We start from the raw sequence: 17,046 nt of genomic DNA on the forward strand, positions 1-17,046 counted from the left end.
AGACATTAAACATTTTCCACATTTATTTTTAAAAAGCGCCAAGGTTTGAGCACAGTCTGCCACGAATTCCGCAAGAAGTCCTCTTCCTTTCCGTGTGGTATTGTCAGTCTGGGTGAGCTGGAAAATAAAGGGCAGATGAGGTCAAGGGCGGGGCCGCCAATGCGTCCTAATGTGTCCATTGTATTGGTCACAGTGGGGGCAGGTGGGTGGCCTCCTCACTTAATGAGGTGTAAATCACTGCACAGCCGTGCCCCTCAGAGGTAGCCGGGTTTTGTGCCTATTGATTGCTCCTCCAGTGCACCACGGCTCCTACAGTGTTGCTGGGCAGGTCCCTGCCCACAGATACAGTGGGGAAGGGGGAGGGGGTCCTTGCAACTGCAGAGGCTTTCTTCGCTATGCAGCACACCGGCCTGGATGATCCTGTAGTTTTTTTTTTAAACTCATAGCATTCCTGTCGTCCTGGGACGCATTTTTGAAATGAAGAAGTAGAGGAACGGACTATGTTAAATTAAATAAGTAGGGGCACGCCGTGCCCTTCCGTTCCCGCTCACTTCGACCACTGCTTGCACCACTGGTTGACTGTTGTGAGGCGTACTGTGGCTTGGAGCCTCCCCATTGCTTACAATTGGTTGGCTTTCCTCTACACTCTCCTTTGGCTGCTTCTTATTGGTTTCACAGCTTGTCAAGTTTGTGTTTATCCCTCCCATGAAGCACTGCCTTATTCATTACTTCCCTTTGATTGGCTGGCATCGCTGGCATTACTGCTTTTACTGTGTGTTTTTCAAGCACTATTTTCTTTTGTGTGAAGCACACCATGAGTGTGCATGTTTTTTTTAACTGCTGCCCTCATGTACTTCTCTCCCTGTGTTGCTCTCTGTAACCGGAGAGCATCCTGCCGCCATACTTGTTGTGCTTACCCCACTGTGTTTCTTCTCGTTGCCTCTCAGCACTCACTGTATCGCTTCTCCTACCCATGCCTTTCATGTTGCGTACCTGTCTCTCCTGTCATCGCCGTATTGATTTACACTGACCACTGCTCTCCCCTGTGTTGCTTTTGCTTTTCCACACCCGTCCCGGTTTTCCTGTGTTCTTTGGCTGACCCCCATTTCTGATTTTGCTTAGGATGAAACGCCGTGCCACTTGCTTAAACATTATTTTTTTTTAATGGCTTGGCCATCTGCATCTTTATGTAGTCTTGCACATGCATGGTGTGAGTGCCTACAAAACGATGCAGTACTCACAGCAGAGTTTTTATTTTTAAACTTTAGCCATGCTGCACAGCATCTTGGATGCTGTGCACCGTGGTTAAAAACAATTGGCAAAGCCAACAGGTCACAAAGGCAAGGCCTATTGGCTTTACCAATGCTTGTTACTATTGGTATTTCAAAGGTAAAGACTATTTAATTCCATTTGGATGCCAGAGTTGTTCATTTTCTAAACTTGCTTCTCAAAAGCTCCAATAGCGAGATGTCAAGGAGGTGCGATTTGAACTCAAAGTATGATACAGTATTCACACTCCAAAAGCTCTTTTAAGGTGGCCCAATTTATAAAAGGGGATTTAGAATGAAACCCCACATATTCGCTACATGAATTATAGTATTCCTGCTCCCCGACAAATGTCTTCTGATGACTACATGCACAATGTTTCTCTGAATGTGTAATGTGTCTCCATGCATGCAATATGTTTCCACATGCACAGTGTCCCTTAACGTGATAATGGAAAGTTGGCCCTGCTTCCTATGTTTTGCGGAGGCCTCAAGAATGGTGTGTGGGAGCTTTTTTTCCTGGCCACAGTTTGAGGGCTGCCTCCTTTTCCTAGTTATTGTTTATTGCCCTTTCTCTTCTCATTATTACCATGGACACCATGTTGTACTGGTGGTGGCAGTGGCGTAACATAATCTCCCGCAGGAGAGGCAAGATGGTGACCAAGTAACACGCCAGGCTTCCAGCTCCCTCCTAGCTCACGTCGTTCGCTAGCAGAGTATAGAAGGAAGAAGTTTTAAAAGATGTTGAGCAGCCATAGATGCGGTGCTACTCAGAGCGAAGATCTCGCCCCTTGTTGAGATCACAATTATCTCGACAAAATACCTGTGAGACTGAGTTTCGGGTCCTGTTTATTTCTGCTGCGGTCGTGTCACGGACTGTATGGCGGACAGTTGGAGATCTCAATCATGTTTATCTCCAGCGGCTCTTGGAGTGGAGTATGCTGCCCAAAGGTACATGGTTGCCTCGGCAATGTCCAGAAGTGACAGCATCCCTGCAGTGGTGTATAGGGCAAACTTGCCCGAAAGTCAAACAGAACAGCTCAGGTGTAAAGAAAGCCAAGGCAAAAGCCTGCAAGGATTCACACATTTTTCACCAGGCTGCAGCAATCAGAAAAGCTCATAATCAAGCAGGCAATCAACAGGGGCAGTGGGGGCTATCTGCTCAACCACAAGCCTCTATCGCTGAGTTTTTTCCCCCCAGTGGCCTTGGATACTTGCATGGTAGCAGAGCAGGTCTCAGATGCCGGAAGGGATGTAACAGCTGAGCGTAAAGATTCTGGCGGAGACCTGCCCGGTTTGCACGTATTGATTATTTACTGGACTGTAATGGATGAAGCATCTTCATCATGGCCTCAGGATGTTGGAGAGGTCACACAGAGATGCCTGAAGGGAGCATCTGAATATCTGCAGGAACAAGAATCACCAAACAGCAAGCAGGTAAGTGAGGGTTGCCCGGTTAAGGAGGTGTGTTCCTTAGCTTCTGTAACAGCTAAGTTGAGTACTGCTTGGACTGACAGGCTGGAGCAGTTTGCGAAGCTGAAAAGCGATTCAGGGAGAGCATCTCCGCCCACTGCTAATCCTGTACATTTTGCAGAGCTCGAAAATAAGATAGATAAATTGAGCACTGACTGTAGTGCACCTCCCTTAAGCCCTGTCATAACTGCTCCCATACATAAAGATCTGTGCCCCTGTGAAGAGGGAACTGTGGGATTAAATAGCTTGGTGGATTCTCCAGCTCATGGGGATACATTTATTTCTCTCACTGACCCCTCAGAATCCTCCAAATCAAGCATCAGAGATTTGGAAAATGATCTGCGCTCCTACACCTCAGGGCTTCAGGGGCTAGCTCAAGCAGTACACTCAACGAGCCCTGTTTTACAACTAAGCAGGTGAAACACTGGAAAAAGTCGAGAGGAGGAAGACAAATGAAAGGGGGTGAATCAGGAAGTAAATCTCATGTGTCTTGGGTCCTGAAACGGGACTACTCTGCAACCAGGCAAGTCTATCCAGAGGGCCCCACCTTGCACACAAATTTACCCTCTCAGGAAAGTGATCATGTGACCCCTGTTGTAGGAGAGACTTCACTTGGGCTCATTTATAATTCCATAAAACAGCTTCAGGAGGAAACTCATAATGAGAGGATAGGCTTGTCTTGATACAAAATAACTACAAGGGGCTGTCTGGGAGGTTAAGAAAACTTGCACAGAAATAGGGCAAGGGTTATCTTCCGTGGAAGAGCATGCTGCTGCACTGGAGCTCAATGGAGGCAAACTCAGAGGCCAAACTGATGCCCAGCAATCCCAGATGTCTGATTTAATGTGGAAAATTGAGGATTTCGAACATAGACAGGGCAGGAACAATCTGAGATTTTGGGGTTTCCAGAGGGAGTAGAAGGAAGTGACACCAGGGCCTTTATGCTGAACCTTCTTAAGGGGGCGGTTCGGCGAACTTACCACCTGGAACTGGGACTTGGCGGTTCAGGGTGTGTATCGCTTCCCACTAATGCTTAAAAAAAAGCAAGATGAGAAAGTAGAGGGACCCAGAGCTGTGTGGATATATTTTGGGAACTTGCTGCTACAGCAGGCAATTTTTGAAATGGCTCAACCAGATGCCAAGCGGAGTTTTGATGGCATTATTTTATTTGCCCGGCCAGATTTTTGTCATGCCACAGTGGATAGGAGATGGTGGATCAGGCAGCTCATCAAATCATTTCAGGGTCTCGGAGGGGAGGCCTTTTTGTTGAACGTAGCCCGGTTGAAGGTCATCCATAAGGGGAAGACTCAGACATTCACCTCTGACATTAAGGCTCCGAAATTTTTTAACAAAATTTAATCAGGGGCTGAGAAAGTCTCTTAGTTGCGAGGATATCACTACAGTTCAGAATGGGTCGTTGACATAAGGCTAATATCTTTTGTTCGCTGATTCCTAGAATGAACATCTCCTTTTCCTGTATGTCTGTCAGTGGTGTCAAGTTGCTGTTCATGGGGCATTACAGATGTATATCTCACTATGGATGTTTTGTTTATGTTATCTCTTTTCTCCCTCTATATACAGTATTTTTTTAACTGGGGGAGCGTAAGATGGATTCTCTCTGAGTCATCACTCAGGCCATGGGTGGCCTGAATGCTTCATGGTGTTGGTCGGGTAGAGGGGTGCTGGAGGAAGGGTTGTTTGGGGAGAGGGTTGGAGCGGCATGGTCTGGGGGCACTTTGGAGGCAGGTTGGGGGGATGGAAAGGTGGAAGGGTGGGGTCAACACAAGAGGAGAGGCAATGGCATTGCATGGCTGGTACTAGTAAGAGGTGGGGAAGGCTTGATCGCTATACTCCGCTGCAACGAAACCCACTACGCTACTCCCCGGCATCTTTTGGGATTCTGTGGTGTTGGGTTGGGAGGATTATGATTAAGAAATTAGGTGATTTTTTTTTTTTCTCCTAAAAACGAATAATCTCTTTTGAAGAATTATGTGCCAATTTTGAGATTACTCTGAAGGACTTTTTTTAAATATCTTCAAATTCAGGACTTTTTATCTAAGAAGGGGGGGACCCCACGAGGCGCTATGATAACAGAATTGGCAGACTGGCTGGTGAGGGGCTATCAGTGTACTATTAGTCAACTCTATAAAGCCTTGAACTCCCTTTCACAAGATGATCTAGAGAGACAAGTTGAGAAGTGTCAGAATAAGCTGGGGATTTCAGAAATCTCCTTTTTAGAATCTTTGGAATTAGCCTGAACTTTATTACTTTAGGCTAATCTACAAGTTCAACATTAAAAACATTTTTTTATCTTTATTACACACCCAGGAAAATCAGCAAGTGGTGGGAGGGGGTCGGTGGGCACTTCCTGTCCGCGCTGTCAACATCCAGGGGCTGACCGTACCCATACATTTTGTAGGTACGCTGCATTGAAACTGCTCAGGAATGAGATAACCAGTTTCTTTGACACAAGGTTAAATATCAGAATTATCCTAACCCCAACTCATGCGACTGGGAGTTCACAGAGATATGGTTCCAGGGACCCATCAGATGTTTACATTTATTGCTATGGCGGTGTTCCGTCTTTGTATCACCTCGGCCTGGTTTGACAGTATTCCCCCAAAGTTTCACCAATGACTTGCACCCCTGTTAGCAATGTATAATCTGGAAATGTCTGTTTACTCAAGAAGAAGCAAAAAGGCTAGCTTGAAGGGGAAACAGGTATGGGCGCATATCTTAGATTGGTGCCTGGCTCAATCTCAGGACCCAACTTCTGGCTGAATAAGCAATTGCAGTCTGAGATACACGGAGACTTCTATCAGCGTGGGTATAACAGAGCCTGAATAATATTGTGGGAAACAAACTTCGCAGAGATAGGTAAGGTTAATCGGCCTATGGCGGGGGAACCGGTAGAAACTCGGGATAATCTTAATTGGTAGTTCTTGCATGTCGCGCACTTTAAGAATAGTAACTCAACTTGGATGGAGGCTCCGGAGTTTTACTGAGTAGATGAACTTGTAGAATGCAATATTTAAGAACAATAGGCGAATAATAGAGTTGCATTTATACACTGTATTGTATGGGCGACCTTATGTTCATGATCTCTTGGGAGGGAGCGTAATGATTGTGAAGAGTAGGTAGGGGAAATGTTTTGTTGATCCTCGCGCACTGTGTTAAATTTTTGGGGATTGGATTGGATGTAATGTATAACCCTATCTGCTATGAATTGGGGCTCCTCTGTATGATGTGATTAATGACAAATTCCCCTTTTTTTACAATCATTTCTGCCGCTTAGAGCATAATCAGTCGTTTCTTAAAGTTGTACTATCCTCTTGAGTCGTTTTATGTATTAAACATTGCAATAAAATACAAAATAAATTAAAAACATAAGCCCCCGCGGTGGAGCCCCACCCCGAGTTAAAGCCCCCCCCCTCAGCAAAAGTGCTAGGTGGTGGGCCAAGGAGGGGGGCTCCTTCCCTGCAGTTTTGCAGGGTGGCCTCCCTCAAGTTTCATTACACCACTTTGTGGTGAGTTGATTTCTGTCCTGTGCCACTGCCCTCACCAACCACGCCCCCTGTTGATCATACCCTTGTTCCCTTTCATGCACACAGCAACCAGCATTTTGGCCAGTGACTGGAGTTTTTGGTGTCCCCTTTACACTGCCTCTCAACAGCTCTCCTCAACACCGCAGTCCATACACCATTTTTCAAATCAAGGCCTGTAAGTTGTGCTTTTTTTTCTGTGCTTATCCTCTCTCCCCACACAAAGCCACTTCCTCTGTGTCTGCCTTATCTGCTTTCCTTCGCTTCTTTCAGGCCTATCTGCCTCACTGCTGACGTTGAATGTCAGTGACTTCCGGGCTTGTGGAATCCTGTTCTGCATATTTTCCGCAGCTTCTGCACACAGTAATGTAAAGATGGGTTTCTCCATTCTCGTTTCTCTACTCTGTCTTCTCATTTTCTATCTTACTGTTTGCCCCCTATTCCTCCATTACATCTATTCTTCCGCTTTTGGGTTGTCACCTGTTCTTTCTCATTCTGCTTTTATTCTCACCGCCTTATCCTATAATAAGGAGTTTTCACCTCTGAGCAATGGCACTGCAGAAGTGGGATTTTGCATGTTTTCTCAGCAGAACCCTAAACTTTTTGTGTAGATTGCACCAATCCAAAGTGTCTTTTGAAATCCTGACCCTTCTTCTTGATTAGTTTCTGCTCCGCACATAGACTTGTGGTCAACCGAGCCCTGGGCACAGTACTAGCGGAGGTCTCAAGGCCGAGACTTCACAGGAGTGAGATTCAAGGGGTATTGAGCAAAACCCCTGGCACACTACTCAGTTAAAGTCAGTGGGGCTATTAAGAATGGCAATGAGTGAGACTGTTTTCTAAGATTCCAAAGCACGTGAGCCACACCCAGTGAGTGAGTCTCTACTCCGAAGGTCTGAAACAAACACCCAATACGGCACACTGTGCTCCAAGAGATCCACCCCGAGTGCGGATGTAAAGATACTACTCGCAAATACCCTTTGTGAATTCCCAAAGTTGTATACGTAGACGTTTGCAGTGGCGGCTCCTCGTTATGGTGGAGGAGCATCGCCCCACTGCTTTTAAGCACTGCAAAGTAAAGGAAAGAAACATAAAATACTAACTTTGAGGTATTATCATTTTAAATTTCTGTGCTGCTTTGCGGGCAGGCTGGTGGGTGGGGCTGCTCTGCTCTCGGAGCAGGGCAGACGAGGAGTGGTTTGGCCACTCCTTAGTGCACATGACTGTTTGGCCAGACCTCTTGGGCCACCCACAACAGTCATGCACACTTTCCCTGTTCTCCATGCAGGCTGCATTACAGCCTGCGTGGAGAACATACCCAGGCCCCCATTCCCTGGCTGAGCATCAAACCAGGATAGTCAGACCAATCACAACGCTGCATTGCAGAGTTGTGATTGGTCAGGGGAGCATGGATTTGCTTCCTGTTCCAGGAATCCAACGAGGAGAGTAGGAGCAGAGACACGGGACCCGGTGGCAAGGTAAGTGTTTATCTTTTTTTATATTGTTTTTTACATTGTGCATCCTGTGTCTTTCCCACCCTGCCCCCACTAGCCATGCCAGCCGCCACTGGATGTTTGAACTAAGTGTAGCAGGGGCAGCTCAACCGCTAAGGCAGAAAAGCGTTGGCCCACTGCTCTGTGAGCAGTTGAAAAAGGAAAAATAAATTGATAATGCAACGTTATTATAATTTTATTTTTCTGTCGTGGCTCAGATGGTTAGGGGCAGGGCAGGGCTGGCTGTCACAGGAACAGGGGGAGGAGTGGTGGGCACCCTCTTAAGTGCACATGACTGTTTGTCCTACTGACTTGAGCCGGGCAAACATTTTTGCGCTCTTTGCTTGTTCTTCACCGGCTGTAATGCACTGCCTGGTTAGAGAACATGCACAGCCTCCCAGTCCCTCTCTGAGTGGCGAACCATGGTGCTCAGACCAATCACAACGCTGCTGTAATGCAGCGTTGTGATTTGCTAGGGGAGTCTGGGAGCCTGTGTTCTTCCTGGTTCCTGCTTCCTGCTCTTGGAGTCAACCGAGGAGTCGAAGAGGACTGAGAGGCAGTAGCCGGCCTGCAGATAAGTGTTTTTTAATTTATTTTCTTTCATTTAGACACTGTGCACCACACTGTGGGACTTTTACAGAGTGAAAGAGACTATGCACTATAAGGTGAAACTTACAACTACTCACAATTGTTTTTTGTTTTATAGCGGATTTCATTGTCACACTACTTTGAACCCTTATCCGGAGTTCTTCACTGTACTCTACTGCCTGTTCCAGCCGGGTCGGAAGTACAACCGGCAGAGAGGTGAGCTCCGCTCCTTCCCGCTTTTACCATTCTTCCATCCCCCCTCCCACTGAACCTGACATCCCTCCCACTATTTTGTTTTCCTCAGATATCAGATCTCCATTACTTGTCTCAAGGTAGGACCCTCAGGATTTTCCTGTCTTTGGGGACCTCCCCCCTTGCTCTTTAGACCTGCTGGTCACTTCCAGTTCCATCTGAGCATGTTGCTACTGCCATCTTGCTATGTCCTAGTGCGGTTTCTTTTCAGATCACTACCACCTTCCTACCTACTCACTTAAACCCTGTTCTTTGCTATAGTCTGAGAGAAAAGTTGCAGCTGCCATTTTGTAAAACGGAACACGGTTTCCGAGTAGGAAAAAAAGTAGAAATAGGGACTGATGGTGGGATCTGTGAGGGACCCCTCATGGGGGAAAATATTGTGGAAAAAAGGGTTTTTTGTACACGTGAGTATCCCCGGATCCACCGCGGGGCTCGGCGAGGGTCCGTGTAAATCCACAACAGATCCGTGGATCCAGACCCCAATTAAAAAACACATATGCTCTCTCACAGACGTACTTACATACTCTCACACAACCACTTACACACCCACTCACACATTCATACACCTACTCACACCCCCACAGACAGTCAATCGCACATCCACTTAGAGACCCAGAGAACCACTCGCACATCCACTCACAGACCCACACAGGCACTCCCATACCTACTCACATAGCCATGTACACACCCATACTGCCACTTATGCACCCACTCCCTACCCACACAGCCACTTACACACTGACACACACACTCATACAGCACAACCACTAAAACATCTACTCACACACCCATACAGCCACTCACACACCATTCAGAGACCCATACAGCAACTTACACACTCACTCATACACCCAGCCACCTCCCACTCACACACCCACTTACATACCCACACAACCACTCATACATCCACTTCCACACCCACTCACAGACCTACAAAAACATTCACGTACTCACTCACAGACCCATACACCCACTTACACAACCAATCATAAACATACAGCCACTCACACACCCACTCACAAACCCACAAAACTGCTCACACACCCACATCACCACTTACACACCTACTCCAAACTCACACAGCCACTCCCACATTCACACAGCCACACAAAGGCAATGATACACTTGTAGAAATTGCAATAGCATATGTTTGTATTAAATGTGTTGTTATTTTAGTATTGAATGTGTGCTTTTGGTGCATTGCAGTTATAGAAAGACTACATCAGTTATCTTACCTTACTTTAAAAAAATTGTTTTAAAATATATAATAAAAATGAATGTGTGAATAAAATTTATTTATAAACGTATGAAAATGTATATTAGTAAATTGAAGTTATAAGTCAAATTGAAGTATAATTTATTTTAAAAATCGTTGAAATTCACTAAAAAACCAAAGGTTACAGGGATGTTATAGTTAGGAACTAGAATAACAAAAACTTAGAAATTCACTGAAAACTCCAAAGGTTACAGGGACGTTATAGGTTCAGATTTTACACACACAAAACTGTTGAAATTCAGCAGTTTTAGTTACTTGAGCTAGCTATAATTTATGCCCCCGCAATGCACTGCTTATGACCTCACATATTACATCACTCATGGCATGAACATCACTGATGACATCTCAAACTACATCACTTTTTAAATTCTTCATCTTAACTATAACATCCAAGTAACCTTTGGTTTTTTCATGAACTTCCACTTCTATACACACACACATATGTAAGGGTTTCACTTTTTATATATATATAATATATAATGGAATTCTGATATGATGCTTATTTCCATGGATGTCACATCCCTCTATACAAGCATTCACAACTTGGATGGGGTCAGGGCATGTGAATATTATCTTAATCGAAGATCTATGGGAATGTACTCTCACAACAAAATGTTGCTTGCCATGATATCCATGTGTTTGGAGAACAATTTCTTTTTGTTTCAGCATCAGGTATACCAGCAAACGCGTGGTGTGGCCATGGGGGCATGTTTTTCTCCCAGTTACGCATGTTTACACATGGGTTACTGGGAGGAGATGGTCCTCATGGCCGGACACCGCGCTGTCATAGAGTCGAATATCATTTGTTGGTATAGATTTATTGATGATTTGTTTATGGTATGGCGAGGGGATGAACTCAGTGCCAAACAATTTCTTGAAGCGATCAACAGCAATGATTTAAACCTGCAATTCACTTATCAAATCAGCAACAGATCGGTCTTTTTCCTGGATGTAGAAATATTTGTTTGTAATGACCAACTACAGACTAGACTACACAGGAAGGATACTGCGGGAAATACGGTGTTACATGCACTTAGTCACCACCCACAACACCAGATCAATAGTATTCCTTTTGGGGAGATGCTAAGGATGCGCCGAATTTGCAGTACAGAAGTCGATTTTCTTAAAGCTCAAAATGAATGCAGGGAACGCTTCAGGGAGAGAGGGTATGCAGAATCTATACTCTCTAGGGCTGTGTCAAAAGTTAATAATATCACTAGAACTATGGCACTGACACCAAAAGTAGCCCCATCAAATAACCTAACAGTCATTAACACTGAGGACACACGAATTATTTTGACCTTTAGTACACAGCACAAAGCAGTACGTAAAATCATTAATAACCATTGGTCATTGGTCCGGGCTGATCCAGTGTTGGGCAATTCACTATCTAGGAAACCAAAGATAGCTTTCAGAAAAGCACGCTCAATGAGCAATGTGCTCGTGAGCAGCAGCCCTGAATTGATCCAATCTAAATCATGGTTAGCGGCAAGAAAAGGGTTTTATCGCTGCAATGTATGTAAAGCATGCAGATATGGAGTGAATACAAAGACATATTTGACCCCATTCCTTCCTGAACCAGTTCCTATCTCCAAATACCTTAATTGAAAGACAGATTTTGCAGTGTATGTGCTGGAGTGCTCCTGTGGCCTGCGGTATGTTGGCAGCACCAAGCTGCAGGTTCACAAGCGGGTACTCCAGCATATGCGTGCAATAACTAACAAGGATTTGACCTACCCGGTAGCACGTCATTTTAAGGAGCACCATGCCAGTAAGCTGGAGGCTTTCAGCTACTGGGTGGCAGACTCAATCCCTACACTAAGAAGGGGTGGGAACCGGGAGGTCCTTTTAAGGAGATTGGAAACCAAATACATTCTAGAGTTGGACAGTAAGAATCCTAGAGGACTGAATGCAAGTGAGGATTTTTACACTCACTTGTAATCTGGATATTCATCACCTTTTGGGAAAAGTAACATGTTGTTTCTATCAACTTTAATAGTATGCTGCTATATCCCTGTCTCGTTAAATTGCACTGATTTTAATGTGAAAGATATTCATTTTGTACACTTTTTTGCACAAGGGGTTCATACTTTTTTAGAGAGAATATTTATTGGGATTTTTTTACAAATTTGTCAATGTATATTTATTTGTAAACAGGTGTCACGGACGTGGCTCTGAGCAATAGATATGTATACTTTTACGAATTTGCACAATTTTGCACAGTCACTTTATTGCAACAGGGGGCTTCATGGCTAGGCCCACATGGTCCGTATTAAGCAAAAACATTGTTGAAAACATGCCATTTGTGTGTTTTTAAAATTGTTTAAATTATAATATCATTATTTATGTTTTTAATGAAGTAATCAGCAATTAGCGGATTTGTGATGAAATGCAGTATTTTTATTGTAAATGCGATGTATTTTGCAAGCTATTGCTAGATGTGATGGGCATTGTTTGGTGAAGACAAACTGACAATGTATACGTTACGGAAACTTCTATGTCCATGATTTATCCCGATTTGCACATGTGACTCACTCCAAGCATATTTAAAAGGTGGATCCGTTGTGTTGCGCATCATGTGACCAAGGCCTGTAACGGGCTGACACGCGTAATGGCGGCGGTGGTGTCTACTATATTTAAATAAATAATTTTCACCGCACCTTGGGTTTGCTTCGGTTTCTTGAGGAGAGATCTTCAGTTCATGAGATGGAGTATTGTTAAATATATATATATATATATATATATATATATATATATATATATATATATATATATATATATATATATATATATATATATATATATATATATATATATATATATATATATATATATATATATATATATATATATATTACGTGGTCCTAACTATAACTACCTACTGGCGACCGCCAGTAGGTAGTTATAGTTAGGACCACGTTTCCATAGGAAATCCGCAACATTCTATTTTGAATAACTTTGGCGCCGGTCGACGAATCCTCGCGAATTTTTCAAAATAGGTGGGGCGCTACGCTCCGCTCCTACCCTGAAAGTCTCGGGGGGATTCGTCCAGTGGGGGCTGAGATAAAAGGGGGGTCCCAAAACGCGTTTTTCCCATGCATTTTTCCATAGGACCTTTAGACACAGCCACAGCCCGAACGGCTGAACAGAATTACTTGAAATTTGGCAGAGAAGTAGTCCTCAGGTCAAGGAAGTGCCTTTTGTAGGTTTGGTGTAAATCTGTCCAGTAGATTCAGAGAAAATAGCCTTTAAATCAATATATATATCTGAGCCAGCTTACGGTGCGCTTACGGTGCGCTTACCGTACGCGTACGGTGGCGTGCGCGAGCGCGATTTTGATTGGCTGTTAGATCTTAGTAAACATTCGAATCGGTCGAAACCAGGAAGCGGCGGCCGCCATTTTCTCTCTCGCTCTCTGAGTTGGGCAGCAAAAACGATGCCAAAAAATGTCTAAAGAGGCAGTTTCTTGAGATCCTAACCACCCAGCATTGATATAGGGGTCCCCAAACAACCCCCAAGCCCCAAAAAAAAAATTTTTTTTTTTTTCGGAAAATCGCCGATTACGCTTACGGTAAAAAAATTATCCACACCCTCCCCACCCCGTGTGCAAATGGTGCCAGAATAAATAGACAAAGAATAAATTTCACAAAGATGCGCATAATATGTCCCCCATGTGCGCACGGTGCGCGAAGCGCATCGTGCGTACATGGCCCATCCCGCATAACGTGGGTGCGCGCAGCGCACCGCGTGACCACCGTGCGTGCACGGCACTAACTGCGTAAAGTGGGCGCGCGGTGCGCGAAGCGCACCGCGTGCTCACTGTGCGCGCACGGTGCGCGAAGCGCACCGTGCTCGCACGGAACGAACTGCGTTAACTGGGCGCGCACGCCACGAATGGCGTAAAGTAACTTAGCATTTAAAAAACCGTACAAATTCACTGAAAAAAACATAGGTTTCACACACGTTATAGTTAGGAATTAGCATTTAAAAAAACCTTGCAAATTCACTGAAAAAACCATAGGTTTCACACATGTTATAGTTAGCTGGACATTTTATTGATAAAAAAACAATGAAATTCCCCCGTTATAGTTAGTGCAGGCAACTATAACTCACGCGACCGCAATCTTCTGCTGATGACATATGTGTCTTTATGAAAAAAAAATATTTGTAATATATGTATAGCTAAAATTTAATGGAAGAAGACATGGGCAAATAAGTGTCTAAATACAGTATTAGCATCAGCAGAGGATTGCGGTCGCGTGAGTTATAGTTGCCTGCACTAACTATAACGGGGGAATTTCATTGGTTTTTTTATCAATAAAATGTCCAGCTAACTATAACATGTGTGAAACCTATGGTTTTTTCAGTGAATATATATATATATATACACACACATATATATATATACCTTATTTTGTAAAGATATATGCATGGAAAGGTATGTGCGTGGTAAAGGCATTGCGAGGTAAAGGATGCGTGGTAAAGGCATGCGTTGTAAACACGTGTGTTGTAATGTCATACAACCAGTGATTGAGACTGAGCTTCGGAAAGTGAGACTGACAGCAAATGAGTGAGACTATTCTTCTAGGATGAAACTCAGACCCAATTTGTTAGGCTGTACTTGTTTCTCTATGCAATCTTTGTTTGCCCTGCATCCCCTGACTTCCTTTTTTTACTCTTTGCTCACTGGTATTCTTCTATGCTTCATGTTTATCCTTCCCTGCTGTCTGCCTTCTGAAGTTTGCCCTCCCCTTAAGAAAACTCATTGAATAAAACCTAAACATTTTAGAATCAGTTCTGACGTAAAGTTGATCAGATATGCCTCTACTGCTGTTTGTTTCACGGCACCCAGGATTTTGTTCATGGGCCACAGAATATCAGAACATTTTACCAAAAAGAAAAAATAACCTGTGAATTGTCATTCTTGCATTATACGGCAAAGTATGTCTAACGGTCAAGCTAAGGATACACCTAGATGCTGCCCAAATATTCAATGGTGGTGTAATAACAGATTGGTGCTTTAAGAATCAATCTGCTTCTTCTTCTTCTCAAAATACCCAAGATTCTACTCAGTGTACCAGCGATGCTGTGCTGATCAAACATACCAAGGCTGCTTGCATGTGTCAGTGCTATCAATCTAATTTCAAATAATGTTTGGGTAGCAAGGCTTTTGCGAAATATGGCATGGCTTCTCATACGTGCCAGACTTACTTCTGAAATGTTCCAGTCACTGTAAATTGGTAGGGGGCTCCTCAAGATGCTCAGTATGCCAGTGGTGATGCCCATTGTGACACGGCGCCCTTGAAGGAGGACTACAGGTGCCCCGTAGCTACCGCAAAGGTGTGTTTGGCGTCTGTGGAGGGGCGGAACCCAGGACCTCAGCGGAACCCGGAAGTGGGTAAAGGTTCATTAGGTGAAGGCGAGGAGGCATTCGGCGGTCGAGGAGGAGAAGTGCAGCCAGGAGGGAGAGAGGGAAACCCGGAAGAGACGAGTGCAGAGTGTGGGAACTGAACCAGAGACGAAGAGGCACGGAGCAGTCCAGCAGTGTTGGCTATCCCAGGGGAAGGCGCTCTGGACGAGACAGCCATGGCTCTGTCATCGAGCCATGGCCTCAGGCAAGTGGCCCGGACAACCGGGTGATTAGTGGGCGGGTGGTTTCTCACCCGCGCGTTTCTGGAGCTCGAACGGGGTCTTGAAGGAAGGACAGAGATTTCCTTTGCTTAGAGGGAAGTTCCTGGTTCTGTGCCATACTCCCTGTTGTGGTGTCTTACTTTACTTTCTTCCCCCCTTCTTCATTGCTCGACTGCCTTAGAAGACAGTTCAGTGACCTCCACCTGCCCCATAACCCAACTACCTGGTGAATGTTAGTGCCGTCACTAATATTTTAGAGGGTGGCTGGATAGCTGATTGCCTTTCCTTTTCTTTTTCCCAGAGGGGAAACCGACCCAAGGGAGGACAAACGAAGAGCTCATGGACTCAAACGAAGAGACGAAGAGTGAGCCAGAAAGAAGAAGAGACCCAAGTCAAACCTTAGAACCATATCTGCCACATGATCCGGTGGCAAACTGATAATAAAACCCTCTTTGCTACCAACCCAACACCTTTCCTCGTGGTTTGTCCTGTCACACCTATTGTCAGTAATGCTCAATGAGTGAGCCGTATTTTCTTATTCCAGGATTCAAAATAAGCAGATTGGGAGATTCACCTTAAGAGAGTTCGAAAAGGGACTACCAAGGAGCAAACTAGACTATGGATGAATAAAACCGCATATGGGTAGGATTGTAGGAATACTATGTGCTGTACGTTGTGTATATTCTGGGTGATATACATGTTTTCTTCATGGGAGCTGTGCTATGTTTTATTTCTGTGTGCGTTTGTGTGTGTGTTTAGATCTCCTCTACACAGAGCATGCGCCTTGCTGCGAAACATATTGTTTACAATTCAGTGGGCTTACAACACACCCACAGCATACCATTAGTTCTATTTGTTGTCACTTTCATTTGCAATCTTTCAATTGCTTGGATCCTGTGAGCTTCCTTTCATGTTTGTGTTAGCTTCTCCCTGGAGTATGGGCCAAGTCCATGTGTTCTTCCTCGTCTTTTTGCAATGCACCATATATATATATTTTATAAACCTTTTGGTATTTTTTCCTGGACTTGCAATGTGCTTTCCTACGTTTAACACAGGTATACAACTTCATATTTATGTTGCTTTCACGCTATTTGCCATCTCTGTTGACTCTTTAGATACTTACACCCACATCTAAACTACTCTATGCCACTCTACATTATGCTACTCCCACTCTGTGCCACACCACTACTGTCTACACCACTCTTCATCACTCCCCTCTATGCCACTCCACTCTACACCACTCCAACCCACTTTACACTATGCCAGCCCACTTTGGCCACTTCACTCCACATAGTGCCACCAGGACATACGATGATGAGGGAAACTAATTTAAAAAAAACATGTTTTTTTAATTTAAGTTTCTCTTGTCATCGTATGCCGAACCACTCCCCCACCCCTTCCCCCCTGCCCCGCCGCTCTCACCTGCACAGGCCACACCTCAATACCACTCTGCGGCACTCTATGCCACTCCACTCCATGCCACTTTACTCCACACAGTGGCACTCTACACCACTTCACTCTAC

The sequence above is a fragment of the Triturus cristatus genome, chromosome 1_2, assembly GCF_964204655.1.
Source record: "Triturus cristatus chromosome 1_2, aTriCri1.1, whole genome shotgun sequence".
In the NCBI taxonomy this organism is placed as follows: domain Eukaryota; kingdom Metazoa; phylum Chordata; class Amphibia; order Caudata; family Salamandridae; genus Triturus; species Triturus cristatus.